At 38.3% G+C, this 22,495-nt stretch overlaps 1 long non-coding RNA gene across 1 annotated transcript in view; it reads left to right on the top strand.

Moving 5' to 3' along the window:
• Window positions 1-4,189: 4,189 nt before the first annotated feature.
• Window positions 4,190-22,495, top strand: part of LOC138915433 (uncharacterized) — a 37,779-nt gene continuing 19,473 nt past the window's right edge. Inside the window, exon 1 of the long non-coding RNA XR_011421364.1 lies at window positions 4,190-4,442. This is a non-coding gene — a long non-coding RNA (uncharacterized lncRNA). The remainder of the gene's footprint in view (window positions 4,443-22,495) is intronic.

Below are 22,495 nucleotides of genomic sequence, written 5' to 3'. Positions count from 1 at the left end.
GAATATTTTCTTCCAACAAAATTTTGTGGGAATATCCATAGGGTCATCATGGGCTTCTCTGGGTTAAATGGGAAATGGGGATGCTGACCCACCTGCATGCCTTTTCTTCTCCCTGCCCACTTACTCTTCACTCTCCACTCTCCCCCCACCCTCTGGAGTTGCGTTTCAAAGTATATCGCTAAATTTTGAAGTATCACCAAAACGTGACTAAGTTTCCACAGTCGAGTTTGAAAACCTCTGTCTAGAGAAAGGAAAGCCAGCTGTAAGGAAATGTAAGCTCAAGTCAATATTTTCAGAAAGAGGCAAAGTTATTATAGTGAGATAGGAAAAAATGTAGCCTCAGGTCTTCTGGCCCGAGCTGCAGAGAATGCCTAAAAACATTTTATGCTCCAGACTTCCAAGAAAACTGCAGCACGTTAAAGAGCAGCGGAACAGATTTCTGTCTGCCAAACACCTACTATTTTTTTAAGTGAGAATAAAAGGGATTTTAATATTTTATGACTCCAAGAAAATATGTTATCAAAAACATTATACCTACAAAACCTGTTTTCCTGACATTGAAAATATTTTTTTTAATTGAGGTATGCTAGAAAGCTCTGTTACTCTCGACCTGCTCTCCCACTCTAGTCCTCAGGCAGAATTAAGACAGCCATGGAGGTCTATTCTTTCAATGGACAGCCTCCTTCTTAGGCAGAAAGATTTAGCAGAAAGCACCAGGGCCTTGGAACCCAGCTAGTCTCAAATCCCAGGTTGGCCATGAACTTGGGTGTGCTACTGTCACATTGAGCCTCAGTTCCTCCCTTATAAATCCAGGCTGGTGTTTGTAAGCAGCGTGGTGTAGTAGTCAAGAGCAGAGAGTCTGAAGTTAGACTGTCCCAAATCTCAGCTCTAGCACCTTCTAGATGTGCTATGCTGGGCAAGTCTTAACCACTCCGTGCCTCGGTTGCCCAATCTTCAAAGTAGGGCAAACACTAGTACGTATGTCATAGGGTTATCATAAAGATTCAATGAATTATTTTTGTAAAGCACTTAATAAGTACTACATAAGTATTTGTTAAATATCTGTGCATAGTAGCATTATTTATTGTTATTTAAGTTATACCAAAAGCAGAAGTGGAAATGGTAAGTGCTGTGGATCAGGACTAGGTGTCAACTCAGAGTATTAGGAATGGATGGTCTTCATAAGCCCTTCTGTCCTCTATGATGTGATTTTTCTTATTATTGTTCATGTACATGCATTACTTTGATATTTTTTAAATATTTAAAAAATAAAACCCACAGTGCTAGATATGAGATATTGTCAATCTACTCAATCTTACCAAATCTGTTCCTTCTCTCGTAAAATTAGGACAATAACCTCAATCATTGTTTGCTCCCTTTCTATCTCTTTATTTCTGGAAGGAAACAGTTTCTGAAGTATGTAGGACAACTAGCTATGTGACCTTAGAAATCATGTAATCTTTCTCACTCTGTTTTCATCAGAGTTGCACTAGATCTCTGAAGCTTTTTCAGCAATGAAGCCAATGCATGAAATTTTGTTATCTTTTTAGCTTAGAAAAATACAAATGTTATTATCACACAGTTCTGTAGGTTTGAAGTCCACCACAGGTCTCACTGGGCTAAAATAAAGGTGATGGTAGAGCTGTGTTCATTTCTGGAGGCAACAGGGGAGAATTCATTTCCTGCCTGTTCCAGCTTCTAGAGGCTGCCCTCACGCCTTGCTTCTGACCTTCCTACATCTTCAAAGCCAGTATCAGCTGGCCGAGCCCTTCTCACATCTTATCACTCTGACCTCCTCTTCTGCTTTTTTGTCTTTAACCCCTCTACTTCATTTATTTTAACTGAGGTGCAATTCTTAAATTGTAAAATTAACCATTTTAAAGTGAGCAATTCAATATATTTAGGGCATTTAGTGCATTCACAATGTTGTACGACCACCTTCTTTATCTAGTTCTAAAACAGTTTACCACCACCTAAAACAGTTCTTCCCTAGTTCAACAGGAAATCTTGTGCTCATTAGGCAGTGGTTCCCTATTTCCTGCTCTCCCTATCCCCTGGCAACCAGCAGTCTGATTTCTGTCTCTATGGATTTACCTATTCTGGATACTTCATGTAAATAGAATCATATAGTATGTGAGTGACATTTTCTGTCTGGCTTCTTTCACTTCATATTTTTATGGTTCATCTATGTCCTAGCATGTACCAGCACTTAACTCCTTTTTTGGTTGAATAATAATCCATTTCATGGATATACCACAATTTGTTTACCCATTCATCCACTGATGGACCTTTGGCTATTTCCACCTTTCAGCTATTATGAATTGTCTGTTATGAACATTCTTCTGCATGTACTTGAGTACCTGTTCCTGTTTTCAATTTTTTTGAATAAATGCCAAGGAGCAGAATTATTGGGTCAGATGGTAATCCTATGTTTAACTTTCTAAGGAACCATCAAACTGTTTTTTACAGCAGCTGAATGAAGTTACCCTTAATTTTAATACATATCCAGAGAACTACAGTCCCTCCCTTTCATGTGGCCCCTTCTGCCAATACCTCCTAGGATTGCAAAGCTTCCTCTGACATTTATGAAAGCAGGAAGCCCAGCTAAACAATATCCAACTGTGCAAAACTACCAGAAACTCCTGGGAGGTTGGCAAGGCTTTCTAAAGAGGTTTAGACCTTCCAAAACTTTGATGAAGCTGCTCCATGACAGACACATGCTCAAAATATGTTAGGTGTTTTGTAAATGTGGAAATAATGTAAAGTCAAATAAGTCAGCTGGCTTTTAGAAGTTGAAAAGCAAAACAACTACAATTTCAGTCTTCATAAAGTATTTACTACATCAAACCCTTTATTCATTTGGCAAAAACATATTAACTGCCTGCTATGTACCTAGCATTGTGCCCTGATTAAATAACACGATCCCTCTTATGAGAGAACACATGATCTATCTAGGGAAACAGATGGTAAGCAAATAATCATCTTAGAATGTGACAAGTGCTAAGAACAGGGTATGGACAAAGTGTCACGGGGGTGCAGTAGATGAAGGAGTTTATCATGTCTAAGAAGCTGAAAAAAGTCTTCACAGGAAAAGAGATTTTCAGCCAGATCTTAAAGCATGAGTAGGAAGGAATGTGATCATCAGAGATGGGCTGAGGCCTAGGGTGCTATGATCAATGGCTTGAGAGCATACAATTGCAGCACAAATTTATGGAATCTTTAAATAATCAAGTATATCTAGAAATAATAAGGTATGTGACTATGAAGGAGTGAAACTGGAAAGTACATATTTGTCCTATTAATCAACCGTAAACGAAGTGACCCCTGCCAGCATGCAGCCATCCCCTTGGGAAACAGCCCACTCCCAACAATGGGAGTCCTCTAGGGGATCAGTAGCCCACATTGGCTTAGCACTGGCATCAAGAGCATGCAGGAATGTATGACTTACTGCTGGGGTATCAGTTAGAAGATGTCAAGACCTCAGAATGGCATTTCTCTGAATTTCTAAATGCATCTGTCAAAATCCTAGAAAGCTCTATTGTATAGTATATAAGCACATAAGCTTTGGAAGAAAACTGCCCAGGATGACTTCTTTTTCTCTCTAACCGTCAGTTTCCTCACCTGTAAAATGGGCCTCATGAAAATATCTGCCCTGTAAGGTTTTGAGAGGATTAAATGACCAAAATATGCATACATATCTTAATATAGTGCTAAGCACATAGTAAGCGTTTATAAATGCGGCTTAATGTTGTTCTTAATAAGAAGCCTTAAGGATTCAAACTAATTTGGTTCCTGGGAAAAACTATATACTTCAACTTTCTCTCGAATGAAAAGTTTGGGTCAAGGGGTTAATTATGACCTCAAAATCTTAATCACCAATATCCTAAGAAGATCCGGATTTTTTTGTTCATATGCTTGGTAAGAAAAATCCATGATTTTCAGTTCTTTGTAGAGCCCTAGATAGTTGCTTTTTTTGAGAATTTTCAAAAAAGCATTCTCAGCTGGGAAAGCATACATCCTGTCATGCTATTTCCTATACTTCTAGAGCATTTCCCTGAAAAAAATGTCAAGAGTGACTAAGAGAGAGAACTCCAGGTTTTAGTAAGAGTAGTCTCTTATCGGTTAACAGAATTTCAAGTATGTTACATTAGTGTTTGCTATTTGAGCCCTTGCAACTTTTCAAAGTTTTACATTCCAGACTATCTAAATAACTCAGCAAAAGCTAAACCTACCTTGGCAGAGCTTTATCCTCAGGTGAATTTAAATTTAGAAAAATGGAGATTATTCTGACACAGCTAAAAGACTTTTCTTCAAAATCTGTCACATTTAACAACTGTGTCCAGGCGGGAATTTACTCCTTCCGGTATGACAAAGAGGAGGATGGACCAAAGAGATCAAGCTCAGACATTGGACATGCCTTGGCTTTACTCAAAAAAGAACTGGTAAGAACATTGGAAATATTATTAAATTTACATGAGGAGAAATACGACAGGCAACACAAACAGATTATGAGAGCCATAACTGGGAAGTGGGAAATATTCCTGGTCAATAATTAACAATAAGTTTAGGAGAGCAGAATACACTGTATATATTTTTACATTCAGAGCATCTGTCCTAATGAAAGTGTTTTGAGGGGGGTAGTTTGTTTTTTTACAAAAGGAAGAAGTGCCCACCATAATGGCAATGTATGGCTGATTCACCTAAAGTCTGACAGCTTATATAGCCGTTAGCAATTTATTGACGGCTAACTACATTTCATCCGAGAAACCAATGAATGACTCAGAATCGCTTCTTCCTTTGCTCTTCTGCTGCTTCTAAGCTATTCTTAGGATGCAATGTGCAGGGAATTTCCTGTGCTCTGAAAATATCTAAGATCTGCCTTCATTAAATGCTGCATTTTCATCAAACTTAAAAATGAGGCATACATTCTTCAGTTTAAAAATCAAACAAACACTGCAACCTTTTGGAACCTCCAAACTTTCAATCTTGCCGTTGTATTTGGAAAATCATCCCCTTCGTCTTGTTTAATAATTAGTTTCCAAGTGACTGCCCAAAGAGAGAGTTCTTCTTCACTGTCCAATGCTCTGACATTGGACTGGGTCATTTTGAACCTGTTCACAGTGTTAGATGACTCCAAACAAACAAGAAAACTTTGTGCGGAAGAAAAGCTGTGCCCTAAAATTGGTTTTCTGTTCAATTCCAATAATTTACTTGTTTGCAATTATCTTTCCATTACATTGGCTGTTTGTCTTTCCATGGGAGACACTGAGCTTCATCAGCCATCACAGTGAGCAAAGGGAAGGCAGAGCTATTGATCCACCAGCAAAGCACCTGAGTGAGCTGGGCATGTTATGATTATGGGCTGATGAGTTTAAAAGCTTTCCCTTTAGTTTTCAAAGCAAGTCAAAATTACTTAGACAAAATAGTCTCTGTAGTTGTCGGGTTTTTTTCTTTTTGGAGATTTGCTGTGATGTTCTAACCTCAAAGATTTATCTCTGAAACAAAATTTCTGGTTATACTCTAATCTTTTGTGAAAAAAATTAAAACAAATAGTCTTATGTGCTAGAAGCACTGAAATTTTACAACTGTAAGGTGAATAGTAGAATATTGAATTTCCTATACAATTGCAAGGGCTTGAACATCAGAAGTCGATAATATGCCCACCCTTTAACCAATAGAAATGTTCACATCTTATCTTGTAATTCTTATCTATTTTATAAAGGTTCACATCTTATCTTATAATTAAGAGAAATAAATCATTGGAGTGTCACTACCTGTGAATAAATAGAGAAAACAGCAATCCTGGCAGAGCCAATGCAACTTAACTTAGAAAAACGAATAAGCTCGACACCATGGGCAGAGGACACCAATCCCATGTAGAAAATGTTGGAAATAGCAGTTTTGCCCTTAGTTGGCATTTCTATGTGGTATCTCTTTAAATGAATGCAATTTTTTCCATCAACATTGATTTCTTTTCCAGAAGGTTATATGGGATAAAATAAAACAATATTGACATTATTTGCTCACTAGGAAGTAATATGTCACTAGGGCAAATGAAAACTAGTCCTGATTACCTTTCTGATAAGTTGAGACTATCTTATCTTGTCCTTATCAATGTCCTTTACTATCACTTTAGACAAAGTTATCAGTAATTTGATAACTTTTATCTGTTAGTTACAGTTCATTATTATTTATAAACAGATATCATACACACTTTTCTTTATTTATATCTATATAAATATAAAGACATGTTTATCATATGTAATCCTTCTACCTACTGATTTAAGTTAAGAGGAAAGGATTCAGACTCAGAGACTTTAAGTTTTCGTGCACTCAGTTTTGGAAGAATTATTTTTTTCTACTTCAACAAAAAGGATATCCCTCTTTTTAATAATGTTCCTGGTTTAGTCCTAGTTACAAGAATCAGAAACTGAGTATGTTAGGAAGATGCAGAGATCTACACATATCAGAAAACCCCTAGTAGAGCATTAAAGCTGGCTCAGTTTCTTTTTTTTCCTCTTTTCTTTTTTTAGCTTGATTGAGGTATAACTGATATACAAAAAATGCGCACATTTAACGTATATGTCGTGATGAGTTTGGACATACGCATAAACCCATAATGCCTAATTCCAAGGTTCCCGGCACTATCCAGCGACCCTTCAGGATAGAGAGATCGTCACCAAAGCCTGGGGCTGTAGTGCCGTGTTTGGACTTCTTAAGCTTTTCTTTGAACCATTTCATGAAATTTTTGTTGTAGTCATATTTCAGGGCAGCAGGTTAAGTGATTCCTTACATAAAAGATTTGAAATTTTCTGGGTTTTTTTTTTTTTTTGTATCACTATCTAAACTTCCCCTCTTAATTTTATTTTATTTTTTTTGTTCCTACTAGTAGCCTAGCAAGGATTGGTGATTTTGATGTGAGATCTGACAAAAATCTTTGCCCTCTAGGACATCACAATATCACATAAAATGAGTCTTCTTCCTCTCTTCCTCCAGTTTTCTTTTCCTTCAACAATCGACAAATCAAGTGATAGCCAATTAACAGGCAGCATCCTTCAAGACCAAAATTTATTTCCAAGAAATTTAAATTCCTTGGGAGAAAGAAAAGAAAATTGCAAGACTCTGTTATAAATTCTTTCCAAACATCTTATTTAAACATGGATAATCCTATGAAGTGTTTTATACATGAAGACACTTAGGCTCAGAGAGCTTGAGAGACATACCCAAGGTCACACTGTAACTGATAGAATTAGGATTTTACCCCAGTTCTGTGTAACTCCCTACTCTTTCCCATAACTTACACCTTCTCCAAAGACAGTGGCAGGAAGCAAGGTGGCAGGTGAACATTAGAACAGAGGGGAAAAACCTGTACAGAAATGAAGAAATAAGAATTTTCTTATCTTGTTCTCCAAATAAAAATGATCAGGAGGAATCACAGCGAGACTGAAGAGAATAGGTTAGCCTATGACTCAGGACCCTGCCCAGGTTTCACTGCTCTCCTCTAAAACATTGTCATTAATTGCTTCACTCGACGCTAATTTATCGGGCACCTAGTAAGAGCCGAGCACTGTGAGAGTCACTAATACAGCACAGTGAGCAAGAGTCTCTGTTCAGAAGAGCCAAACAATTAACAAGTAAACAAAGAAAAATATAATAAACAAAATAATTGGGTGGCCTGGGTTTCTCTGAGAAGTTGACATTTGATTTGGGATCTGAAGAATGGGAAGGAAACAGCTGTAGGAAGAATTTTCTAGGCAGTGAAAACAGTAAATTCAAAGGCCCTGAAGCAGGAGAGGGCTTGACACAGAAGAAATTGAAAAGCAGCCTACTAATGTAGCCTTGTGAACCCCAGGGTGGGTGATAGGAGGTGGTGTTGGAGTGATAGATGGGAGCTGACCAAGCCAGGCCTTTAGGCTAAGATGAGGTTGTCATTCTTCTCCCTATGTTCTACTTTCTTCCTTCTGTCAACAGCCAAGCACAAAGCTTTTTATTTGGGGCAATGCCCCCAATCAGGAAACACATTGTAGTTTTCTTCTCAGTACCTCCCACAGGACCAAGTCCTCAGTGACCACTAGGAGGGCTACTCAGTGATCACACTTCATGTTTTTATGGGATTTACAAATTACAGTGGACTTCCGGGCATCTTTTTCCTTCCTCACAACCACCAGGATATTAGTGTAGTCTAGTAGCTGTGTGCCTGGGCTGTAGAGTCACTTACACCTGGGCGCTTCCACTAAATCATGGCTGTGTGACTTCACACAAGTCACCTAATCTAGTTGAGTAGATCCCAGGTTTCTCATTTCCAAAAGGGAACACCTATCTCGCTGCATTCGTTCTGTGGGGATTAAGCAAGTTAAAGTATCTAGATTGCATAGCGTCGGGCCTGGCAGGGAGTAAGTGCACAATACATGTACATGTTTTAACTGCCCCCCGCCCCATTCTACAGATAGGGGAACGAGAATCAAAGAGATTAAGTGACTGCACATTTAGGAGATGCTAGAACCAAAACTTCAGATACTTCGTTTAAGTGCTTTTTCTCTCCACTGCAGTGAATCACTGCAGAGTGAAAGGAGGTTAATCAACCTGTTTCCACCCTATGGGAGAAGGAATCATGTACAGCGAGAGGAAGGTCAATTTCTGGGAGCGTGGGATTAGTTTGAGCATTGATCTAAAACTCTTACACAAGAATTTCTTAAGGGCACACTTGCTTTCCATTAAGCATTTCTCTTTCCTATTTCTGCTGAGCAAAAGAAGAAGGAAAAACATCCTACCCTACGCTTTCTTAAAAGGAAAGAAATAAATGGAAGTTTGATGAAATTGTGTGGGTGCTCTTGACTCATCTTTACCCATCACCCTAAAATGTGTCCATATGGAAGACAAATAGTGTTATTACATCCCAATGCTTAGGACTAAGTTCCAAAAATGCTGACAAGTCACTAACCCCAATAAAATATATAGAAGTTAATTATAACTGAAGCACACAGAAGTCAGCTGGGAGATTGTAACCAACAAGCTTCCCTGAATGAACTCTCTGTTCTTTGGTGTGAGGGAAACATGGCAGTTCTCTCTCCTCGTCCCCCTTTTACGTCTCCCTTCTACCTTGCCTGCATGACTCCTAAAGTGCAACTCCATACTATGAACAAATGTACTGTAATCCTGAGAAGGAAAGGAAATATTCTCATTGGCTCATGCCCTGGGGACATTTTGAAAGCCCAGAGACTGCAGATCGCCTGGTGCTATCTCTATAACCTTACGCTTGAGGTCATTCACTGCCATTTTCTTCTCCCAAAAAGAGTATGTATCAGGCATTCAGCACAGCAGCATCGTCCCCAGAAATGCGATTAGCTGCAACACCACCAGAAGTTCAGGCAGGTAGCAATTGCCACTAAAGCCTTGTTCAGAGGGCTAGTCAGGTTTCAAGAGCTGTGGTTCTTGTGAAAAGGCAACTAGATTTTCTGCCCTGGAGAGAGAGGATCAATCAGCCCCGAATCAAAGAAGAGTACTGGCCAAGATAATGGGAATGGAACTGGAAGTAGGTATTCGGATTTCTGCTACTCACTCTCTTTGGCTGTCTGGAGGGATAGTGATGCCATTGTCCCCCACTCACTATCCATTCATTCATTCATTCACTCAAAATACATTCTATTACATGCTTAGCTGTGCAAGAGATATAATTGTCCCAATATGTATCCCAAAGAACATTAGCCATTCAAGCAATTCATTGAGAAATCTATTTTTGTAATTTTAAAAATAAATGTGGAAACGCTGACTACCCTAGTCTCCTCCAGAAGACTTGCAATGCACAAAAGTTCTGAGAAGTTCTACATTCAAACAAAAACTAATTTTGCTTATCCCAGCATTTCTCAAACTTACAACGCCTCTCCCCCTTTTCAGCCAAATGTATTAACAACTCACAGAACTAATGTTTCATGAAGCACACTTTAGTAACGGCTATGACTCTATCTAATCAGCCCCAAATTTATTTTTTTAACTCTCTAAATTTCATGTGTACCAAGATACCTTTTTAGATTTCTGAAAAATTGTTTTCCTGCATAGGTTAACTACCAAAAAATGAATACTTAATTTCTTTGGGCTTCAGTAGAAAAATAGAAGTCCTATGTTGCCATGACTGAGTTTAAGAGTAAAGATGGGCAGGGACTTATAGGGGAGGAAGAGACCATAGGGACTATGGAGTCCTGCTCCCTAGCTCTGTGCAGCACCAGAACAAGCCATTTCAGGCAAAAGAAGTCTCACGTGTTCATCAGCCTCCCAACAAAATGCTTATGCTATCAGCACATGCTTACTGGGCGTGTTGGGAGTCATGAAATTGAACTACATGCCAGTGAATCCTTCCCTCAGAGAGGTTACAGTCTAGCATAGGAATGATATATGCACGATAAAGATTATGTCACAAGGTGGCAAGTGTAACTGCCATAAGGCAGGTGCAGATTAAGTGCAATGTATGATCCAGGAAGGGAGAGATTACACCCAGCTTGGATGGAAAGAGATCACAGAAGACTTCATGGAAGAAATAGCATTTGAGACAGGATCTCTTTCTAGGTATGTATGGAAAACCAAAGGCAAATATTTTCAGATACGCCAGCAGTTGGATCAAACTGGTAGTCTCTATCAAGAGGAAAAACCCAAGCCACCTGGAAGCACTTTGCAAATTTTTCAAGTTAGCCAGAATGATAATATTTCTGCTTTCGGGGGTAGTATATGGAACCAGCTCCTTCTGGTTTATCATAGAATCCCATAGGGGTCTCTAGTTTATAAGAGGGACATTAAAAGCTATTGGTTCCAACCCTCTTCTTCCCCTGTTCTGACATTTGAACTTTTTTTTCTTCTACCCAAAGCCCTAGTACATGGTTGTGTATCCTAATTGTAAGTCCTTTTAGTTCTTCTATATGAGCCTCCGCCAAGGCATGGCAGCTGACAGACAAGTGGTGTGGTTCCACGATTGGGAAAGGAACCTGGGCCACCGAGGCAGAGAGTGCAGAACTTTAACCACTAGACCACCAGGGCTGGCTCTGACATTTGAACCTTGCATGTAACATTCCTTGCACTGAGGCTGATTGACGGTTGCCTCCTTTCATCCTGTGTGCAGCCCATGCCTCTTCTCACCTACCTGGTCCCTATAAGTACTTGAGATCTTCGCCTTCAGGATAAAATCTGCAAGTGTTAGTATGGCTGTAAGTCCTTTGAAGATGTGTGCTAGACCCACCTTTAGAGCTCACCTCCTTTATTCTGCTGCCATGCCCTCAATATTCTAGTCATATTAACTATTTGTAGTTTCCAAAACCAGACTTGATTTCTTGTGCCCCTGCTTCTCAGTGCCTTTGCTTATGCTGTTTCCTCTGTCTAGAATATTCTTCCAACACACTGTCCCCAAACATCATTTCATAGACTTTAGCATTTTTTCAAACAATCTATTGAACAGAGCATTTTTATATAAATCGATTTATTTTTTAAAAAATATGTGGAGCTTCAACTATTTCTAGGCATTGTGCTGATTACTGGGGATGGAAAATGGAGTAAAATGGATCCTGTTTTCTGGGGCCTCAGAGTCTTTGTGGTAATTGCTGTAATTATCTAGGTCAAAGGCCTGAAAACTTTTTCTTAAAGGGGCCGAGAGTAAATGTTTTAAGTTTTAAGGTAAAACCAAGGCTAATAAGAAGGTACTTATAGGACCATTTAAAACTTAACCATATTAAAATGTAGAAACAATACTTAGCTAGTAAGCCATAAAAAAACTGGTGGCTTCCCAGATTTGGTCCAAGGGCCTCAGTTTACCAACCTATGGTCTAGACCTGTGCTGTCCAGTGCAGCGGCCTGTGGCCGCCTGTAGCTGCTGAGCACCTGAACAGTGCTGAGTCAGAATTGACATGTGCTATAAGCGTCAATACATACTGGAGACTTAGTACGAAAAACAAGAATGTAAAATATCTCTATTTTTTCATATGATTACATATGGAACTAATGATATTTTAGATATGTTGTTTTAAATATATATTAAAATCAATTTCAACTATTTCTTTTTACTTTTTTAAATACGGCTGCAAGGAACCTTAAAATCATATAAGTGACTCATATTATATTCCTATTGGATAGCATTGGTTTAGATAACTTCTCTTTTGGGCGGAAAACCATAGTCCAAAATGAACTTATTAAAAAAAAAAACAAAAAGCTCTCATCTTTTCTGCATCACTTCCCCAAACCAAGAATCTTCTTAGCAGGGTCTTCCCTAGCCTGGGAAGCCAATGAAATTGAGACTCTTCTCTGTCACTCAGTCACTGTCATATCATGTTGCTTCATTTTCTTCACAGATATTTCTGGAATTTTCATATGTGTTTGTTTCCCTGCTTACTCTCTGTCTCCCTGAAGTAGAACTTCCATTCTACAAGACAAGACGTCTTTCCAATCTTCTTCATCAGGGTCCAGGTCAAGGTGGCCATTTGGTACTGCCTTTTGCCTTGTTTCCTTTGGGTCTAAAACTATGTCAGGCACTGAGTGTGTGTTTAGTAAATATTTTGATTGAATGAAAGAACCATAAATATGGCAGATACAGAAACGAGAGGCTGTTGAGGAGACTGAGATAAAAATTAAGTGGAGAGTGAGGAAACCTAGCATTCTAATATTATTCAGCAGTCTCAGAAACTGAAGCAAAGAGCTTGCAAGCAGCTTGATATTAGAACACAAGACAAATCTAACCCAATCCACTGGCCCCTATGACTATCTTCTTTAATAATAATAATAATAATAGTACTGTTGCATTTACTCTGTGCCAGGCACATTTCTAAGTGCTTTCCATATATTAACTAATTTAATCCCTAAACAACCCTATAAGGGAGACACTATTATTACCTTCTTTTTACAGATGAAGTAACTGAAGCACAAAAAGTGACCCAAGGTCACACTGCTTGTATGTGTCAGAGCCGGTGAATAAGCCCGGACACTCTGATTCTCTTAATCATCTGACTATGCATTAAATCTCACTATTTTCCCCTGATTTTGTTAGCTTTATCCTATTGTGAACATGCTAGAAGAATATTACATAGCATGCATTAGAAACAGGCATCTTTTACAAATCTATTTAAAAAGTGGATGGGAGTATGATTGTAACAGTGAACTATAAAACTTCAGAATAAATAGAGAAAGAAGAGGAACTCTTTCTCATACTGTCTTAATCATCCACCCTCAAGACAGGAGAAAATGAGGCAAATATTTTCTGTTCCGCCTTGAGTGTGTTTGTACATTTTAATCTCTTGCCTTGTATACTCATCAGAGCAATTTTTCTGTTGGTTGTAAACTTTCTATGTAAATATGTGTGAAACATGCTACCTACAGATATTCCCTATTAAAGCGATGAATATGTCTGTGTTCAGTGACAAGCAAGCAACCCAAAGTGGACAGAAAACTACCAGCTTTGAAGCACATTTCAGCAAGAGAGAGGAGAGACTAGAGAGGCTGGTTTATTGGCAGGTCCCTCCGCCTGGACGTTCAGCTGAGAGCTGCCTTGTTCCCTGCTCCTTTCTTGCTCCACTCCGTTGAGATAACCTGATTTTCCTCCTCCTGCAGAGCCCAGCCCACCCAAAGTCTGATATCATGTCTGATCCTCAGCAGAAAGAATGTACAAAACCTCCAACTCAAAAAGCCTTCTGTTAAATAGCAACTTCCGTTAGCTTTTGGTGTCCATTCACTCAATTAATATTTACTGAGTTTTTGCTGTGTACAAGACTAGATCCATTGCCTACATTCTTATTCCCCAGATTATTTTCTTGGGCACTTATCCATTTTTTTCTTCAATATCCCAGCTTGGATTTCTGGTTCCTTCTTCTTCCTGGTCTGGGCAGCCAGCTTTAAGGGAGTTGTCCAGGATTAGTTTACCTGATTTAAGATAGTGTATATTTCCAGTGTTATCTCCTTTCTCTTACTAATGTCTGCTCCTGGTGCTTCTCCAAGTGCATTCCATTTCTTCTTCTTCTTCTTCTTCTTCTTCTTCTTCTTCTTCTTCTTCTTCTTCTTCTTCTTCTGCTTCTGCTTCTGCTTCTTCTTCTTCTTCTTCTTCTTCTTCTTCTTCTTCTTCTTCTTCTTCTCCCACATCATTCGACACCCATCATTTGTGCCAGAAGTTGACCTACTAAACAATAAATACTTCTGCACATTGGTCTGAATTTTCAATAAGTGACCCCATGGCTATCCCAAATTTCTATCCCAGTTTCTAGAACACCAGTGAAATAAAACATGATGCCCATTAGGCCAGTTTGAAGAGAAGAAGAGGATTAGAATCATCTGCTGTATTTAACATTTCCTACTTAATACAAATTATTCTTCTTTAGGCATGTGTCACAAAGTGTGTCCCAAGAAACAGTAATCCTAAGGCAGGTATCATGAGAAAAAAATGTCCTGTGCAGGAAACCATGTATTCTACATTCCCTTCTGGTTTTCACAAACTGGTTTGACACAGGACCCCCATTTTTTTTATAACGTCCAATAATGTTCCCATTGAACCTACTTTAGGAAATGCAACTTTCCTAAAAGGAGACAAAGATGAACCAGATATATCTTCCACCTTCAAAGGAACTTTACCTTGGAGTAAAGGATAGAGAAAGATGCACAGCGCAAAACCAGAGTAAACGAAGCACAAATGTGTGTGTTTATGTTTACGAGCAGAGGGTAAAAAATATGTATGGACTGATGGCTCACTTTCATTTTAAGATGATTGGACTTTAATTGGAATGATGATGTAAGGGTTTGTGTCCTGAATCCCTACCCAGTCTAGGACACCTATAGAAAATCAGATGTAGGGCAATTTTTACGAAGTTTTATGATTGATAGAGAGATCCCTTACTTCTCTTGTTTATGCTGCTCACAGCTTCCCATAAGCTACCCGCACTAACTTCTGGTCCCTTTAATCATCCCAAAAAAGAATTTTTAGCTTTATCCCAAAGTCTGGCTCCACCTCAGTATCTGTATGGTTGTAATACTAAGTGCAGTCATGTGTTACTTAGTAACGAGGATATATTCTGAGAAATGCGTCGTTAGGCAGTTTCGTCATTGTGCAAAATCATAGAGTGTACTCATACAATCCTAGGTTGTGTAGCCTACTATACACTGAAAAAAGAGGCCTAAAAGACCATCCCATACTCCTATTTTACAGGCTCAGCATATTTGTGTGATTTGGTCACGTTGAAACAGCTCAGTCATGGCAGATGAGAGAGCAAAATCAAGGGATAGGGACTCCCAACCATAGAGTTCAGCAGCCATTGTCCTCCCTTGGCCAACCCAGTGAGGACCTCCTCAAAGCTGATAGTCTAATTCTATTTAAAGACTTCATTTGTCACATTTGCCGAACCCTCATTACTCTCACCCACACTCTGGAAGCTAAGAAGGACTGGCCAGGAGTAACAGGTTAATATGATAACACACACTCACTTTAATAAAGAACCCTACCAAGTTATCAATGTAGATATTAGTTGGTTGTAGGGGTCTGACCACCTCTTCAGAATCATTACTGGCCCCTGCAGTTGCAACTCTCCCGAGCTCACGTACACTAGCACTGCTAGAGTTCACCAAGAGGCAAAGGAAAACATATTGATAGTCTGTATCATCCTTTTTTCCATAATATTCTAAGTTAGAGATTCTTAGATGAATGTAGCTCTGAAGGCCCAAGGGTTTCATTAATTTAATTGCTAACAATTTATGCTTCAACCTGCTGTCACTGAAAAATGGCTGATGATGAGCTAATTCTCACATAACCTACCGTAAGAATTTGTTCTTTTAACATACCTACATAAAACTAAAATCTTTAAAGAAAAAAATGAAAATAGCATTAGGGAAGAAAAGTAAAAAAGAGGGACTGAAATCTAGTTGAAATAAAACACTCTTCATTTCCTCACCTCTGTCCCTTCTAAGACAATTCTTAGGTCCCTTTAATATTCCCTAAGTAGGATTTCCAGCTTCACCCCAAAGTCTGGCTGCAGCTCTACATATATTTATGGTTGTAATTTTTAAGCTATGAAATGCTGTATAATGTGCCTGCCACACTGTGGGAAACAGATAAATATTTATTTAATGAGAAAAATGGATGAATACTTATTATTTTATTATTTTCCTTCTTTACTTGCATATTTTCTTCTTTCACCTACCCCAGAGTGAGACTAGGGACTGTTCAAAAATGGATACCTAAATGATTTGATAACATTTCCTACTTATTGCATCTGCTGCTCAATCTTTGTGTTGCCAGTCTTTGGTTGCTAAATACTTTGTGCTTTCCACAAACTATTTCAGATGTGGAAATGAGAAGGACTCATGCAGTAGAGACAGCGACAGAGGTATATGAGCTGTAGAAAGTAGAATTCTTACAGAAAGAAATACTAAAATGACAAAGAAATATTCTCATTTTTCCTCATATCTCTTTCTCTATTCCTCTACTTCCTACTTCTGTCTTCCAGGGGTCTAGACATTTCTAGCCTTAGACTGAACGGATTCAAATCCATTTTGCTAATATTCTTGACATAGTTGAATTCTCAAAGCTCAACCTCTCCTGACCAATGAAATCTCCATGAAGTTATAAGAAAACTGATAGTTAATGAGACATCTAGAGGGAGTGCCAGCGTCTGCCTGCACTTTCATCATAAATAATCTCGTTAGAATGAGATGGTTCTAATGAATTGTTAGATCCTTTTCTTAGATCTGCAAGAGATTGCATTGTCATTATGATAATTACCAATAAAACACTACTTCTTGAGCTCCTACAAAGTACAAAGCACCGTGCTTAGCACTAGAGATCAAAGGCCATAGGAAATATATGATTTCTGCCATCAAAGGCTTGCAATCTATTTGAGAATCCTCTGTGTATGTACATATGTTTATATATATTGTATACATATAGTATATATATGTATATGGTATAAAATTGTATATGTGTATATCCACACATTATATACACATACATGTATATACATATTTATACATATTTACACATATGTACATATACATATGTAAACAATGTATGGATATACACATATATAAATTATATGTGTAATATATATAATTAAGGAAAATTCAGTTGGAATTAGAAGATTAGCTAATGAAATATTGCAGTTGGCTATCATTAAAATAACAATATTAACAGAAAATATAGAACAAAACAGTCTGTACAAATTAAAAATCAGAAAAGGTGGAACTTATAGGAAAAGAACTCTTGTTTTATTTTTTGGCTACCTTTAATTTTATATTCATTTTATTTTGTGTATACCTTTCAAATTAAAAAAAATAAGTTAAAATACAAGACAGCATATGCTAAATTTAAAATGAGTGATATGTGTACAGGCAACTAGTATAAGAGTTCAGAGGAGAAAGCAGCCTGAGAATTATTCTGGATTCTCTTCAAAGCTATATACATACAACTTCTGTATCTTACAAAGAGTAAAACTCTTTACTCCATACTTAGCCACTAGGGAACCAGATTACGGAATAAGGAAACTTTGTGATTTAATTAAATATAGATTTTACAGTCTTTTGACATAACTCAACCTTAACACTTTCATAAATATACATAAACTAGAAGCTTTAAAAATATTTATCAAGTAGCAACCTTGTCTATGAAATTGTTTGTCATTAGATGACTATTAATATACAATGAAATACCCATAAAACTTTTTTAAAAAGCTTTAGAGGATTGAGTATTTTATTTTTTCCAAAGATGCCCAACATCATCCCTAACTTCTTCCCCTCAATAAAATAGCATACTATTTTTTTGGCAGTGCAAAGTTACACTCAACCCATCCCAAAGCTACACAGGGTCCACCCTGGACTCTAAATCAATGAGTCTGAAGCCCCGAGGCTGGCAAGGAGTGACTCCTGCTGTCGGCTCTTCTGGCTTCCCTCTGTCACAGGCTTGAAATGTAGAGCAGGGTGAAAGTGTTTAATTTGTAAGCTATCTCCTCCTTTGGGAGTTTACCTTGAGGGGGGTCTCACAAACTTTGAGCTACTTAGCATTTCAAGGAACTTCTCAGTAAGAGGGCAGACTAAAAAGTTTAGTTTCATTCAGTCAAGGGGGACAAAACCTGAAACATGAAGCAGTAGTCAATACTCTTGATCTCAAGTGACAGAAACTGAATTAAAACTAGTTTAATGAGAAAGAGAACTGGTTCATGTTACTGGAAAGTCCGGGGGAAGATCTGGCTTCAGGGTCTCCAGATCATCAAAAATTTTGGCTCTCACTCTGTCTCATTCTCTGTCACTCTGTCTCTCGCTTCTGCTTTCATAGCTATTTCTCTGTGTGAATTACTCTCATTCTCTCAGACTGTAGCCTGGGGTTGGAGTAGACAACAAGTTGAGTAAAGGAGATGGAGTTTGAAGAAACTGTAGCACACCCAGGTATAAGAAGTAAGTCAGCAATTAGATATATGAGTATAGAGCTCAGGACAAAGGGCTCCATTAATACTTGCATAGAGTACCATGTAATAATAATAGCAACATTTATTGAACATTATCTATATGCCAAGCACTTTACTAAGCAGTAAACCTCATTGAACCTTCAAAGTTCTGTGACATAGTCTCAAAGATTTTAATGTCTTGCTCAAATTCCCACAACTACTAAACCATGGAGCTCCTAGATTCAGGCCAGGCCAGTATGACTCCTATACTGGACACTCTAGATGCCGGCCAATGTGTTGGCTGCTGAGAACTCATAACTGTCCTCTCCCAGGATTTCCCTTCACAAAGGGAGCTCTCTCAACAAAGGGAGATGCCTTGCCCCTTGATAAAAGGCATCAACGTCCAACCACCTTGCCTCAATTTGGGAGACTGCAAAGAACTTCCCATGGGATCTTCAGAAGCCTCTGTTGCACCCGCATCAGAGTTAAACTTCACCTTCTGCCCAGTTCTCCTTCTCCCCCTCCCTTACATGTCTTGTCCCCAAGTGTACCTCTGATAAAACTCATATACACAAAACTCCATCTCAGATTCTGTTTCCAGATAACCAGTAGAAAACAAGTTCAAAGCCTGAGCTCATGACCTTTATCAGAAACTACCACTTCAGAACAAGTTTGTTGACTTTGCCTGCTTAACTCCGAAGAGAGATTGTGAAATGAATCATGAAGTTTTGAAAATGAGCAATTTCCAAACAGGGGACGAAAAATGTTCCCATGACATATTCTGAAAGGTAGCATAATTTTATGTGAATTGTGGACCCAGTCAACAATTTTTCAAGGTAAATATTTTATGTTCTCTATTACAAAACTGAGCAGAAGGCCTTCATCATATTGGTTTACTCTTTCCTGTCTTCCTAGAAAATTAAACTGTTTGATAAACAGCCTGAATTTAGGAGTTTCTCCTTTACAGAGTTTTACAACAGCTAGTTTGCCTGCACATCAGAAACTGTTTAGATCCAAACTGTTTCCTTGAGCAGTAACCATGGAGTCCCGCACTCTTAAGTCACTGGGACTTTAGTTAATATTCATTGAGTCCTGTGGTATGATAAATAGGCACAAAGCCGCCATCCCCAATCTTGATCTGAATTGCAACCAGAAATCACATAAGAAAGATAAGAAACAAAGAGCACTTTGTCCATCTAGTCCTTGAAGAGCACTTCAACTTCATCTAACCCTTCTAGAATTTTCAGAAAAGTCACTTTTTCCCCATCTCTCTCAATATTTTTCAATAGAAAAGACTGACCCCCATGTTGTGATTTCTGAAACTCCGGAAAGTTCCCCATGCTCTCTTAAATATCTCCTCTCATTATCTTGAGGATATTTGCAATTCTACCATTTGAAATTCTTTCTCGAATGTCAGTCAAATGTGGCCAAAGCAATAGCACCCTTTAAGCCTTTCTCATCTGTTGCAGTTCAGTATAAGTATGGTTGGGTTTACCAGCAACTTCCTAAACAGGGGATTTGGATGATTAAGTTGTTGCATAGGGAGATGGGGTAGGAAACCAGCATCAGTAGAGCAATTATTTGTTCAAGATCCTTTACAGACATGATCTCATTTGATCCTCAGCTAACTCTATATTATTCTTCCTTTACTGGTGAAGAAATTGAGTTTTAGAGAAGTAGGTAAATTAGCCAATGTCACATAACTGGAAAATATCAGACATGGGCCTGCCTAACTTAACAACACCATCCTCTACAAACTCTGGGCTCATAAAGGGAGAAGATTATGTCATCAAGGCAGAAGAGTGAAGAGGAAAGAGGAACTAAGACACAAAAACACTTGGCCTCAGAAGCATCATTGTACTAGGTTCTGGGTCCAAAGGCAACATGGGAATACACAAAGCATGACATGACCTAAAGGGGGTCCTGAGATAAAGGACTCCTTCTCAACAAAAAGACACATAGTCCCCACAAAGCATAAAGGCCACCTCCTCTGTAAACAAAGCCAGAAACCTCTGTAAGCTCTTTGAAACCTCAGGTGCCAGAGATGGTTCACTCTGGATTGTAGACTCTTGGCCTTTTGATACACCAGTCTTACCGATAGTTTCCACAGCCCACACTCAGACAGAGTTAGGCTGTCCTGAATAGGACTTTGGAGACACATGCAGAAGGGAGTCTCCTGGATGTATCTGATCTAAGTGTTTCTCAGTAGGTCTCTTTATGAGGCTACCGCATCATTCAAAAATAAAATAGTATTTTCTGGAGGATTATCTGCTACTAAAGTTATCCACAGTATCCCTCCCTACAATACCAACAAAACTTAAGAGTTTGAAATAGAAAATGTACTCCTAGGCACGACTTTAGTTCTCCAAGTACAATAGGGTTCTTAGTAGTATCATTGGGTTTAGACAAAGTTGACCTAAGCCCAAAAAATTTATACTAACATATCTATTCATTAATCGCAATTCTAGTATAACTTTGTCTCATCTTGGAATGTCAGACATGGAGCTCAAATAGTATTACAATGTAGTGGGAATACAGCATGTGATTAAGAATATGGGTTTTTGGAATCAGATAGCCTTTGATTCAAGACCTAGTTCTAGTATTTTCTAGCGTGTGGTTTTGGACAAGTTACTTAATCTCTCTATGCCTTAGTTTTCATGAGGATAAAATGGAGATCAATAGGTATCCAATAAGGCTGCTGTGAAGGTCAAATGAGATAAGGTATGAAAAACCCTCAGTGTTATCTCTTTAATTTTCACACCATGACTGTATTTGAAGGAAGGAATTGAAAGTGACTTACCGTGAAATTTTGCTCATCTGCCAGGTGAGCACATGGCTATTCAGAAGGAAAATATATTAGTGTGGCTGAAGGAATAATAAAGTCACTTGGTTCACCTGCCTTCAAGCAAAAATCCAGAATGTCAGTAACTAAAGAGCAATTGCCCAACTCTAAAATCTCAGTTTATGTCTTCCCAAAATAATCTATTTTGGAAAAACAAGGTGAGAGGAAGAGAGATTTTAATTTTTACAAAGCAAAACAAAATATGTAATTCATCACAAAATACCTCCAAAACCTGTTTCATGACACATAAAACAAAAATAGTCTTATCTCTGGAAAGTAAATGTTGGTTTTTTTAACCATTTATTTCTCTCTTAGTTGTAGCAGTATGATAAGCAAGATAGTTATCTACCTTTCTCAAGTAGGACATATCGCCTCTGAGACCATGTGCTATAGCATAGACTTTAGAATTCACATTACCTGAACCAAATCTCAGGCTCAGGATATTATTCCCAACTGCAGCAGGCATGGTGAACTGCTGACCTAGCAGCCATTCTTCCATACCTTTTCCAAACCAGAAGAGCCCTCCACACTAATATATTATATATATTAGCCCTCCCTAATATAATGAAAGAAACACACAAGAAGAAAGAAACATCTTCCCTCCCTTCCTTCTTTGGGAACAGCAGGGTGAGGGCATGATGCTTGAAGTTGCTGCAGCCATATTGCAACCATGAGGGAGAAGTGAATACAATCACACTGAAATAGACTCAGAAGCTCTAACAATGTTGAGTTGCCAAACCAACCCAGTAACTGCGTTCCCTAAGACTTTGTATTATGTAAAAAACATAACCCACAGTGGCTTAAGCCACATTTAGGCCCAAACATCCTAACTTCTATATTATTCTTTAGAGTTCCTGTGAAGAATAAGTGAGGGAGCCTAAAAGGAGGCTTAGAGAAGTTTAGTAGCGCCTCTGAGTAAACTACCCTTCAACCTATTACTTTTCCTGTAAAGCCAATTCTATTCTTTACGATAGATCAACTACTGGTTCAACAGTCTACTAGCTAATTATCAACTTGTCTAGGTCTAAGTTTGCTCACCTTTAAATTGCAATTAATATTTACTTCATGGAATTATTTCCAGAAATATGCAAATTGGATGCAAGTATCTGTCACTAGACAGTAAATCTACTGGCAAGTGAAATGACAAATCCTGATACAGGTCCAGAATTTCACAATTTTGGTGAGGTTAGGTTGGAAAACTGCTTTGGTTCTTTGCAAAATCATCCATAAATGAGGATCTAGGAGAATTAGACAAGTTAGCAGTTGAAGA

Source organism: Equus caballus, chromosome 9 (assembly GCF_041296265.1).
Source record: "Equus caballus isolate H_3958 breed thoroughbred chromosome 9, TB-T2T, whole genome shotgun sequence".
Classification (NCBI taxonomy): domain Eukaryota; kingdom Metazoa; phylum Chordata; class Mammalia; order Perissodactyla; family Equidae; genus Equus; species Equus caballus.
Note: the sequence above shows the minus strand (reverse complement) of the source record. Positions and strands in the feature narration are given on the sequence as shown.